Source organism: Pteropus alecto, unplaced genomic scaffold, assembly GCF_000325575.1.
Source record: "Pteropus alecto unplaced genomic scaffold, ASM32557v1 scaffold71, whole genome shotgun sequence".
Taxonomy (NCBI): Eukaryota; Metazoa; Chordata; class Mammalia; order Chiroptera; family Pteropodidae; genus Pteropus; species Pteropus alecto.
In genome coordinates this window covers 7,902,107-7,914,606 of record NW_006433024.1, presented here as the reverse complement: position 1 = coordinate 7,914,606, position 12,500 = coordinate 7,902,107, and positions in this window count along the sequence as shown.

Here is a 12,500-nt window from a genome sequence, read left to right as displayed (position 1 = left end):
CTTGCTATCCCTATTTATAATACATTCATAAATTTTGAGAAACCAAACTGACATGCCTGGACTTCCTATAAGCTCTTCATTGGGGGAGTCTCAATTTTTTTGATCCTGAAAATCAATAATTTTGAGAATAGCTGTCCCCACTTTATAACCATAAAAATGGAGATCTGTAATCTACTGGCGTGGCTGGGGAATGCCATAGACAGAGGCAAGTTTCAAGTTCACCATTTGTACAGATACCATGTGAACCTAATACTTGATGGATTTGTTGGGTATCAAAATGTACTAAGGCTCAACTAGTGCTTAAAGTAAGGATGTATTTGAACAGATGATCAAATCTTGTTAAAACTATATTAGAGAAAAGAATTCTAAAACAGATAATCTTTCATAATTAAATTCAATATCATAGCATATTTACTCCTTCCCCTTGTTTTAAACATGACCATAGTTTTTTCTTTGGTGTTTTTAATTTGGTGAGTTCAGAATCCTTTCCAAGGTTGCTTTTGGCTGTGTTGAGAATGGTGGATCAGAAAGATGAATAATACATTCCTCAAAGAGCAGATTGAAATTTCATGATCGATATCACAAGCCTTATAACTCCTTCCTCAGGCTCCTGCCCCCACTAATCTCCCTAATCCCAACTCCACTCATCAATTTAGCAACAGATCATTATTCTACTCTTTAATTCCCTAACTGTGCTGTTGATCCATTTCTCTTTGTATTTACCATGGTGCAAAAACCTCCAAAGACTCTTTATACTTCATGACTCAAATCAGATGTCATTCTCTTTGTAACTCTAACTGAAGCAGGGGAGTGATGTAAAAGAGAGACTTCATCATCCTCTTCTCTAATTGTATCATCATCTAGCCATACTCCTAGTATATCATGGTGATTTTTTTTCTCGTCTGTCTTTCTGGTGGATTATAACATATTTGAAGACAGTGGTTGATACTTAGTCATGCATATGGCTTTAGCATGTAACAAAGGCTGAACATAGTAGGTACTCGATAAATGTTCATTAACAACCGAAAGTGAAACTGTATTTCGTAAGCCTTTAGAAGTGGACATATATGGGCAGATAAATATATATTCGAAGCTTGAGAATGAGCATATAATTAAATTTCATGTATTATTTATTAGTCAAATAATACCAACTAATTTCTGAAAAAATATACACTTCCTTCCAGTTTATCTAGGCAGTATCAAATATTGTTATAAAATTAGTTATTTTTATTACTAAATACACTTCTAATTTTATATATGTATGTTTTAATTCAATTATATTGGTTTTAATTTACTTTTCTTTTTCTATCTTACTAAGATGGAAGCTTCAATAATTTATTTTAACACCTATCTTTATAATATAAGCTTTAAAACTATACATTTCCCCGTGTTTTACTTTAGATTCATCCTACATCTTAATTCATCTTGAGTTGTCATTAACATTCAGTTAAAAATATTTTCTAATTACTCTCTTGCTTTCTTCAACCCATGGGTCATTTGGAAGCATGCTGCTTAAGTTCCAAATTTGGGAGATTTTCAAGATATTTTTTGTCATTTATTATTTAATTTCATTATATTCAGAAATCACACTTTATATAATTTCTGTCACTAAAAACATTTTAAGATGTAGTTTGCAGCCCAGCCTATGGATTATTTTGTTAAACATTTGTTTGCATTTGTAAAGAGTTAGTTCTAATGTTTGGGGATAAAATTTTCTGTAGATATTGTTTAACTTAGTATTGTTTTACTCTTGTATATGCTTTCTCATTTTTTGTCTACTTGTTCTATTAATTACTGAGGGAGGAATGTTGAAATTTCCAACTATAACTTATCTGTTCTTTGAGTTTATCAGTTTTTGCTTCATGCATTTTGAAGCTCTGTTATTAGGTACATGCACATTTTAGATTTTTACATATTTTTCCTGAATTGACCATTGTATCTTGTGATATATTTTTTATGCAAGGCAAGGTAACATTCCTTTTCCTAAACTCTACTTCATCTGATAATACAGTTACTCCAACTAGTGTTTGCAACATATATCTTTTTCTATCCTGTCTTTATATTTATAATGCATGTCATCTAGGCAGCATAAAGTTGAGTCTTGCTTTTTTAAAAAAAATCTGATATGATAACAATTAGAGTGCTCAGAATCTTTACATTTAATATAATTTTGAGATTCTTGGGCTTATGTTCACCATATTGCTATTTGTCTCATCTATTCTTTGTTCGTTTTTCCATTTTCCTGCCTTCTTTTGTATTATTTAGTTTTTAGTATTTTTTTCCACTATTAGCTCATCAGCCTGTTTTATTTATCTATTTGTTTGTTTGGTTGCTCTTAAGTTTAAAATGAATACCTTTATTTCAAATAATATTACTCTATTTAACACATAATAAAAGCATCTTAGAACAGTATACTTATGATTTTTTCCATCATCAATTGTGCAATTGTTGTCATTTATTTTACTTCTACATTGTTATACTCTCTCAATATATTATTTTTATTCTAAATAGTCAATTATATTTTTAAAAACTTAAAAAATGAGAAAAAGTCTTATATTGACCCACATATTACCTTTTTTCAACACATATTATTTTCCTTCTGTCTAATAAACATCCTTTAAAATTCTTTATCATGTACATTTTCTGGCAATATATTCTCTCAATTTTAACTTTACTAAAAAAGTCCTAATTCAACTGAAGTTTTTGAAGATACTTTTGCTGGTTGTAGAATTCTAGGTTAGCAAGTTTGTTGGTTGTTTTGTTTCAATACTTCATCTTCTTTGTTTGCATTGTTTCTGATGAGAATTCAATCTTATATATTCCCTACTCCTCACCCCATGTAATGTATGTAGTTTCCTCTGACGGCTTTTAAGATTTTATCTTTATCATTAATTTTCAGCATGCATTGCTGAATTTATGCAAATTTATGACATGCCTTGATGTGATATTCTTTGGGTTTATCCTGCTGGGGTTTCAGTGAGCTTCTTGGATATGCAAGTTTACAATTTTTATTGAATTTGAGAAAATTTACAGATAATCACTAAATGTTGCTTATCAATGCCTTGAATACAGAGTAAAGAAAACAACTCAATAATTTTTTAGCCTCTTTTTCTTGGTATTCTGAAAGTATCATCTTATTATTGATTTTAAAAAGAGTCAGGATAAGGCTTAGAATAGAGAAGAGGATTGGCCTCAATTTTAGTAGGGTTCTAAGACATGCGTTTTTAATATACTTGTCATAATTCTAGTTGTAATAATTTTCTTAACATCATACTCTTCTTTTAGACCATGAATTCCATAAGAGACTAATGCGTTTTTAATATACTTGTCATAATTCTAGTTGTGATAACTTTCTTAACATCATACTCTTCTTTTAGACCGTAGGAAGAAAGGAGACACTCAGTAAATATTTTATTTAGTGAACAAATGAATGACACATGGCTTGCTAACTCAAAGAATGAAGCAATATGGATTTCACAGAAACATTAGAAAGGTGGGAGGGGGTCAAGGCATGGGAAGGTGAGGTTTCAGGGAAGAAAGCCACACCATGTAGTCATGTTATCATGTTATCTCCACAATCTCAGTCTAAAATGCAGTAAAGGCTGGTACCACGGTGTCTAACCAGGTAGGTGGGTTCAAGGGCAGCAAGAAAGTGTGCCCACCTAGACCTCATGACCCAATGGAAAGGCACAGATGTTTAGAACCCAATTATATTGGTTTGCTAGAATTGCTGTAACAAAGTACCATAAACCAGGTGACTTAAGCAACAGAAACTTATTGTCTCACAGTTTGGGAGGCTAAAAGTCCAAAATCAAGATGTCAACCAGGGTGGTTCTTTCTGAGGGCTGTGAGCAAGAATCTGTTTCATGCTTCTCACCTAGCTTCTTGTGGTTTGCCGGCAGTCTTTGGAGTTCCTTGGCTTGTCTGCCTTCATTCTTTCTGTGTTCATACCTGTGTCCACATCTCTCCTTTTATAAGGATACCAGTCATAGTGGATTCAAGACCCACCCTGATGATCTCATCTTAACTTCACTAGTTGCATCTCCAAAAACCCTATTACCAAGGTACTCGGTTTTAGGACTTCAACATATGAATTTGTGGGGGATGCAATTCAAAACATAATACCAACAGACTTGAGTTTGATTCCTGTCTCTTTCTCTTGCTGATATGGCAATGTTTTCACATCTGAAATGGAGGATAATAAAGCTTACCTTGCAAGGAAGTTTTAAAGATTAAATGAGATTATGTTGGCAAAGCACTTCACTAGAACTTGACACATGATAAGCATTCAATACATGGTGGTAGCATTTACTGTTCTAAGACAAATGCCCATTTATTGATTGAATATATTGTGCTCCTCCTGAATATAATTGAGAAATAGATCAATTTTTCTTCTGAGTCACTTGTCCATTAGATGTAGATCTTGCCTCTGTGAAATGTTTGCCAGTTTCCCTCTCAGATTGGCTTCTGGGGAGGCAGGAAAATAATTATTGAATCACAAGTGCTTAAATAATTAAGCTAAAGCAAGAGGAAGTTGATAATAAACACTTTTCTGTGTATCATAATTGGAGAACAATATCTCCTAGGTAGTTAACCTTGGAGGCTTTATCGATTTAACTGAAACCTAATCAACTAACAACTCAGAAAATACTGTTGGAAGCACTTCTCCAGAGATCTCTGGTAATTAGCAGCTGGTCCACTTCTGGGCAGTGGAGCTGCCACCCTGCTTGCATTTTGTCAAATAATTTTTCAGGTGAGTGCTCATCCCAGAGGATATCATTTCTCTTATTACAACTCCCTCCATTTCACTGACCACAGCAAATTAGCCCTAGCTTTTCTCTTCAAAATGGTCACAATTTCAACCTGAGCCTCCCTTCTCTTTGGGTATGAAGGGCATATGTTTAGGTATTCGGAGTCTGAAGGGGAGATCTAATAGTCTTGACTGCTTCTGTGTGGTCAGATCAGAGCTTTAATAACCTAAACTGGCTTCCACTATTTCTCCCTAGTGTAACTAAGACTGGTTTTTGCTTTGCTTGTTTGCTTGTTTGCTTGTTCATTTAGTGCTTCCATGATTTTCTGGATGGACTGTCTTTCATGAATACCGAAGAGAACGCCTTTTCCCTCTCTTCCGTTCTGCATGGAGGGATTTTCCCTAAGCGCAGTCCTAGCCTCTCTCAAAATCTTTATTGTTCCACCATTCGGATGATAGAGGGTTTTACGTGATCGTAAACTTGGTAAAAAAAACAAAACAAAACAACACTGGCTCTGCTTGGCTTTGCTCTACTGTCCTCTTAGGCATGGGCTTGCCTACAGAGAACATTCCTCCATTGGTCCACCTCATTTGTAGAGGAAGGCTAGCCTCTGCCTCAGTGGGCGTCTACTTAATTTGGGGGATAAGTTAGCAGTTTAACATGCATCTCACACCATGCTGTGTTTCAACTTAGCCTCTATCAGTAATAATGAGGATATGTGGGATTCCTTGTGATATATTATTGATTTTGTTTCTCAGATTTTTAGGGACTCGGGAAAGGATGTGGAGTGTGATTTATTTGGAACCTGCGGGACAATGTCATCCAGCCTCTGAGAGTTATGAACAGAGCTGGTCTCTAGCTGAGTGGAGATCTCTGATCAGGAACAATTCTTACATATTGCCAATTATAAATTCAATCAGGGATTAGAGAATCCCTACTTAGAAAGGACAGGTATTGGATATTAGATGCTCAAGATCCTTAGAGAAAGCAGAAGGAAGAAATAATATTTATTGAGCAACCATTTATTAAGTGCCAGCTCCTGTGGTAAGCACATTATTCACATAATTTCATTTAATATTGAAAATGGTGTGGAACCTGGTCAAAAACCAGAGAGGATGTCATTTTGTCCTTGTTAAGTCTTTCTGATTTATAATAAAATGTGGAAAGTTAACTCTTTGTCATTAAACCTAGTCTCCTAAAGAGTGTGATTACTGTGAGTTCACCATTTCTAGGCACAGAACTAGGGTTTTCCTAGTTTCTTTTTTAGGTGAATAAATCTTCTAATACTAATCCTGACTTTGGCCTGGTAAGTAGTTTATACTTGAGAGATGGAAAGAATGTCAGAGGTGATGAGGTCCTGGTACTTAATTTTTTTTACTGAAGAGCAACAGCTCCAGAGAGGTTAAGGAACTTGCCCACGATCACACCACAATCCAGTAGGAGAGCTGGAATGAGAAGAGACCTGGCCTGGTGCTTGTTCTTCGTTCTGCTGTCCCCTTCCCAGGCAGTTATTGATATCAATCAACCACATCCACCACTTACTCTGATTTTAAGGCTGTCCCCTGCAGCTGAATGGGAAAATAGTCAGAACCCAAGAGCAGCACTCTAAGGCAAGCCCTTTACTTAGTAACTATTTATTTTTCAATAGTTTATGTCATTCTTACCATTCCTAAGAATTAGCATCCACTGCTTTTCTTTTAGGATGCCAGGCAGCACACAGCTACCTGATGGTAGCTACAACTTGTCTTTTTGACAAGGCAGATAGCATTTCAGCAGAATAATATTCTGTAGCATCAATCGCCATGGCAGGACATATGATAATAATTGGGATACACACCATGAATCCTGTAAGGCTTTTAAGATGTTCACTGAGATTTGCATTTTTCCTATTACCCTGTCTTGTTGGCAATTTGTTGAAATTCTCCAGTGGTGTAATCATTTCTTTAGTGCTTTGCCTCTGGTATACTTAAGGAAATTAGTCAGTGTATGTAGTTTCTGACTTAGTTATTTTGGAATGATTTGAGAATCATTTGGGATTAAGGTCCAGCTCAAACACCACTTTCTTTGGGGTATACTAAGAAATAGTTCTTGACATCCCTAGACTGGACCAGACTCACCTTTGAGCACCCATGTACCTTGCATTTCCCTCTATCAGAGTACTCATCACCCTGTAATATTACTGTTTGTTTATGAGTTTTTCTCCTTTGTTAGAAGGTAGATTTCTTTTAGAGTAACGTAGGCCTGGGTTCAAGTTCTGACTCTGCCACTTACCAGCAGTGCATTTATGGAAAAGTAACTGCCTAAATCTCAACTAGCTCATCTGTAAGATAGAATCCCTCACAAAGTTTTGAATATTAAATAAAGACGTGTGTCAAGTATACAGCATAGAGTTGTACAAAGGAAGAATTCAATAAATGTGTGCTATTATCCCAGGGTATGGCACAATACCTGTCATATGATAGGTACTAAAAACAAATGCATTTCAAATAAACAAATGGCCTTCAATATTGCTTAAATGCTTCTACTCTTACATTATTTCCCATATTATATCTGATATTAAAGTTGGTGTTTCGTTATCTCAGTCTCTTTTCTCCTGGAGCTTCTAGTCCAGGAGACGTTGATTTCATTCTTGCCAAATGGAGAGATAGATGTGAGATCAGTGTCACGGGTATAATACTTGCTTGGTCTGGCCTCTATCTCAGCCTCTCCTCTAGCTCCAAAAGATAACCGGATGCCTATCACAAAGTCAGTGAAACCATCCTCCCCAGATGTTTAATAGAAGGACCAAGCTATCAACAGCAAGGGGTCAGAATAGGTGCCAGAGTCTCTTCCTGAGCCTCGTGGGTTAATTGCTCCTCCTAGGAGTTGATTGGGACAGGTTCTCTGTCCCATTTGGTACACAGTGAAACAGCTGTACTCGTTACAATACTGAAATATGTTTTTTTCCAGAGGTAAATAGTTCTACCCTTAATCGCCTGAATAACCCCCTACACAGGCACCCTGGCAACCTAAGATACTTTCTAGGACCCCCTGGATCTCCCCATGGTCCAGTAACTGAAGAGTTAATGCCTGACATGGCAAAAGGCCTTCAGGACTGCACTCATTCTTATTGCTTGGTGCCTGCTTACCAGCTACTAAACATTTTGAGAACTACTCCTTTGCAGAGAGTAACCAATCTGCTCCCTGAGCTCCTTCTTGGTCCTGCACGTTTCTCCCTTTTTCTCAGCCTGCCAGTGTCCTGTTTTAGTCCTGCCAACTCCAAGTCTTTCTCACTATATTCAGTCCCCTCCAGTCCTCCTCTCTCCAGCCTACGTTGGTACCCTCTGCTTATGGCATATCACCAATGACTGAATCTCCTCCCTTGATCCATGCTCTTCTCAAAACTCACCTTAATGGGTAGACTTTGGCCTTTAATTCTGGTCCCTTCCCTTGCAGAAGATTTGCCAGCCAAACTGCAAACTGTATTTAATAATTTTAACATGCATCCCTTGTTGGCTTTGTCAGGACATCCTAAGTGTTCTGATTTCAGCTTTTTTTCAAAAGAATTGCACAAATATGACAGAGATATTTTCAAATTTAACTGGATATCCTGCTCCCTGCCCCCCTCACCCTTGCTGCCCTGAAAGAAAAACAAAAAAAAACAAACAACAACAACAACAAAACCTGGCAAACCTACCTTCCTACCTGGAGGACTACAATTTACCCTCATTTTTTTGTATTCTTATTTGTTTCTGTTGGTTCTTTTTCTCTCTCTAAGCTAAGATTTTTCCCTATGTCTATACTGCTGTGTGGTCTACAGGCTATGTGGTCTACACCATTTCTCTGTTAATTAGGACTCAACCAATATTTATTTAATGAATGGATGAATGAAGAAATGAATGAAAGGAAAGAGTTTGCTCTTTAGGATCTCTTTCTCCTTAGGATCCCATTCAGAATATTATGGGACCATTGAATCTAAAAAGCAAGTAGCTATAATGGAAACTAAACTCCGTTTTGGGAAGTCAGAGTGCTTTATACTGCTGCTGCTCTCTATATTTAATTACCTTTTGTTTTTCCCTTAGCAATTAGTAAAGTGCCAGTCTGTCTCAAATGTGCTAAGGAGAACCAAGAGAAGATGTTTTTGTCCACACTTGAGCCAAAGTGTTAAAGGAACAGTGGCACACTTAGGGTGGGGGCTGGGGGAGAGTGGAGATGGAAAGTAATTAATATTTATTGAGCAACCATCATGCACTTTTTTAGACATGATCTCATTCTATCCTCACAGTAACCCTGCAAAGTATATTCTAGATAAAGAATCATGGTTAGCCAGGCTAGATAACTCGCTCAAATCCTAGAGTTAGTAAATAGCAGAACTTGAATTTAAACCTAGGTCTTTCTACACAGTACCATTCTGGCTGCCATTGCAAGAAGAATCATGGTGGTGGCAGTGACAGTGATCAAAGCCAGAAAACTCAAGGGGCAGGTATCACTCTAAGACAGAGCCAGGACCACTCATTTTCTATCTCTTTTGCTCTCTTCCTTTCCTTTCTACCTTATTCATTGTAGAAAATTCCTGGTATAGTTCTAGATTCTCAGGGTACTGATAAGCTGATAAATAAGATAAATATGATCCCATAACTCATACAGTTATATTTTAGGGTAGACTATAGTGATCGAAAAAGTAATTTCAACTGTAATGTAATTATTAAAGTAATTTTGGAAGCATATGGGGAGATAATGGAAGATGGTATTTGTTGAAAGGGCAGGAATCAGCAAAGGCCTTGTGAAGATAGTAATATGCGGGTAGAAATGTGAGGAATAAGAATTATTTAGTTATCCGAGAGCTCAGGAACAGTTGTTTCCGGCAGTGGAACTGCTAGAGGACGAAGATGTGATGCATTCAAGCAAGTGTAATAAAACTGACTTATCCTTCCAAAGAGAAAGCTGGAGGAACTTAGTTTTATTTCATTAAGGGAGGTAGCCTATTATAAAGAGAGAGGGCATGAGCCCTGAGTGCTCACAAAAGATTATCACGTGGAGAAATATTTGGATAGAGAATGGGACAGTCACGTAGGCTGGTTTGATTATAAGTGATTAAAGGAGGTAGAGACAGAAAACAGAAATAATGACAAGAGCAAATGAAGGACTAGGAAGGGACATTTAAGGTTGAGTCATTTGATAAAGAAAATCTCCAACTGCATTGGCAGTTCTGATTGCTTGTTTTAAAATTGCATTTGGAGTAAGGAGACAGTAAAATTGTAAAAAGCCACTCTGCACAGGCAAAGAATATACTGAGTGGCAGTTGGGATTGTGATCAAATCTAATTTCCCCAGTTCTCCAATTAAACTGTTTTCTGAAAGAGTAGGTTGGTAGGCTGATTAGAGTATACGTTCTAAAATAGCCAAATGCTTCCTCCAAATGTTTAAAATCCAAGCAAGTGCTTCATCATGGAATACTTTCTATATTAAATATTAATTGAAATAATTTCATTTTGCAGATTCAGTACTTAAAATATCAATTTAGATGATGGATCATGGACTTTAAAGCTGGAAGAAATGTCTAACCCATCTCTCCCTTCACTCCCTACATTTATAGACAAGGAAGCTGGAGTCTGGAGAGAATAAGTGAGTCCCCAGGTTTACAAAGCCAAGTAATGGGAGTTAAATCAGGTTATGCATTTTTCCATATATATATATATGTATAAATCAGATTGACACCAGGCTTCAGCTCTAATTACGCTATCCACTGATGATATATAGAACTTTTCCCAGTATTTTGTCCCTTGACAAATATTTATTTTAGTGGCTTTTACCTCTAATGAAATGTCCATATAAAGTGATTGTTACTGTTGGAAATCTGGATGGCATCCCATTAAAAGCGGGGAGCGGGGAGTATTTATAAACATGGCAAGTGGAATTAATTATGGATAATGAAATATCACAGAATCATTGTGTTCTTTGCGTCATGACAAAATGCTCCATAACCTTCAAAATCGTAAGGTAGTAACCTGCTTCCCCTCCTTTTCATTCAACCCATACTAAGCATCTGCTTTGACCTCAGTTCTATCCTGTGTACAAAGTTTTGCAATGAAAGCAATATTCAGAGATACACTCTAGTCTTAGGAATTTCACTAGTTAGATGATTTAAGTCACAAGTAAACAAAAATGGACATCTATATTAGGGGATAAAAGAGGCAAATAAAATTGCCAGTAGAGCTGGAATCAATGTTTTTTAGTTCAGCATTGAGGGTAAAGAAAAGTGAGACAACTAAAAATTGAAACCGGGAGCTATTTCTCCCTTTGTCAGGGAGGAGAGAGCTGAAAAGTGGATGGATGAAGCCTGCTCGGAGGGTTCTGCTTTGCTCTGACTTGAAACTGGGAGGGGGCTGGAGGAGCTGATCAGTCATCTCTCTGCTTAAAATCTTCTATGGGCTTCCCGTCTTATTCAGAGTCAAAGCCAAAGCTCTTAAATTCTCTTATAAGTAAGATGACTGTAATTTATTATCCAAAGTGGGACTATTTGCAGAAAGAAAGAGGATGCTGTTAGTAATTATGTCTAGACAGCATCCATAAATGTAAACTGCCTAGGCTCTGAGCCCTTTCTGTGCTTTTCTGTCACTTCTTGATCTCATCTTTATCACTCTCTCTTCGTCAATCTTTCTAGGCCACACAGACCTCCTAACTGATTCTATAGCATGCCAAATAGCGTCACAGCCTGTTCCTTTACTTCCTTCAGGTTTCTGTGCAAACACCCCCTTATTAGAGAATGCTTTTCTGACTATTTCATATAAAATAATATCCCCTTTTCTACCCACTTACACACTTCCTAGCCTCCTTATATTATTTTTCTCCATAGCACTTCTCATTTTCTGATAAACTTGCTTATCTGTATATTGTATGAGAATGAGTGTTACTTGAAGCAGGGAAATTGCTCTGTTCTCTGTTATTTCCAGCATTTAAACAGGGCCTGGCACATTGTAGGAGCTCAACAAATATTTGTTGACAGTGAAAGAATGGAAGATGAATGGTGTTCAGTTGCTTTGTTCTAACTGACCAGTAACAGCCAACTCAAGGCTCAGATTCTTTTCCTGACCCTGCGGAGTCTTGTTCATGGCCCAGGGCAGAGGCATTTTCAGCTCTTCCTTCAGCTCTCCACACTCTCTTGCCTGAATATGCACATATTCCTGTGCTCCAAAAATAGCTGACACTTGCCTTTCTCCTGAGCACATTTCATTGAACAATTTATGTTTCTACCTGAGCCTTTTCAATAGACAGCCTCTCTAGAAAGTGTACTTCTGCATTCTTACTACAGTTTACTACAGAGCCCACCTCTTTCTATTTTTGGACATGAGCCATTTCACTCAATATTTTTTTTTAACCTGCTTGGCCCTTTAAGACTTTATAGTTGGTGGTTCCTGCACTGGAAGTGTTCTTCTTTAGAGCTATTTAGCCCTGATACTTTTTCTAACCATTCTGTTTAGGAATACAAAGAGCCATAAAGTGAAGGAAATGTTTATTTAGTTCATCAACATGCAGTAAGCCCACCTATAGATTATAAGCTTAAAAAGGCAAAGGCTCTTTCTTTCATTTTCTCTTACAGGGAGTGTTAAGCATAGTGCTTGTTACATAGTAGGCACTCAAATGTTTGTTGAATGACAAAAGAAGGATGGAAAGCAAGATAGATAAAAAAGAATGAAAAAAGAAGGAAAGACACAAAGATAGAAGGAAAGAGAAAAAAGAGAAGAAAAGTACGAAAGAGAAAAAAGAAAAA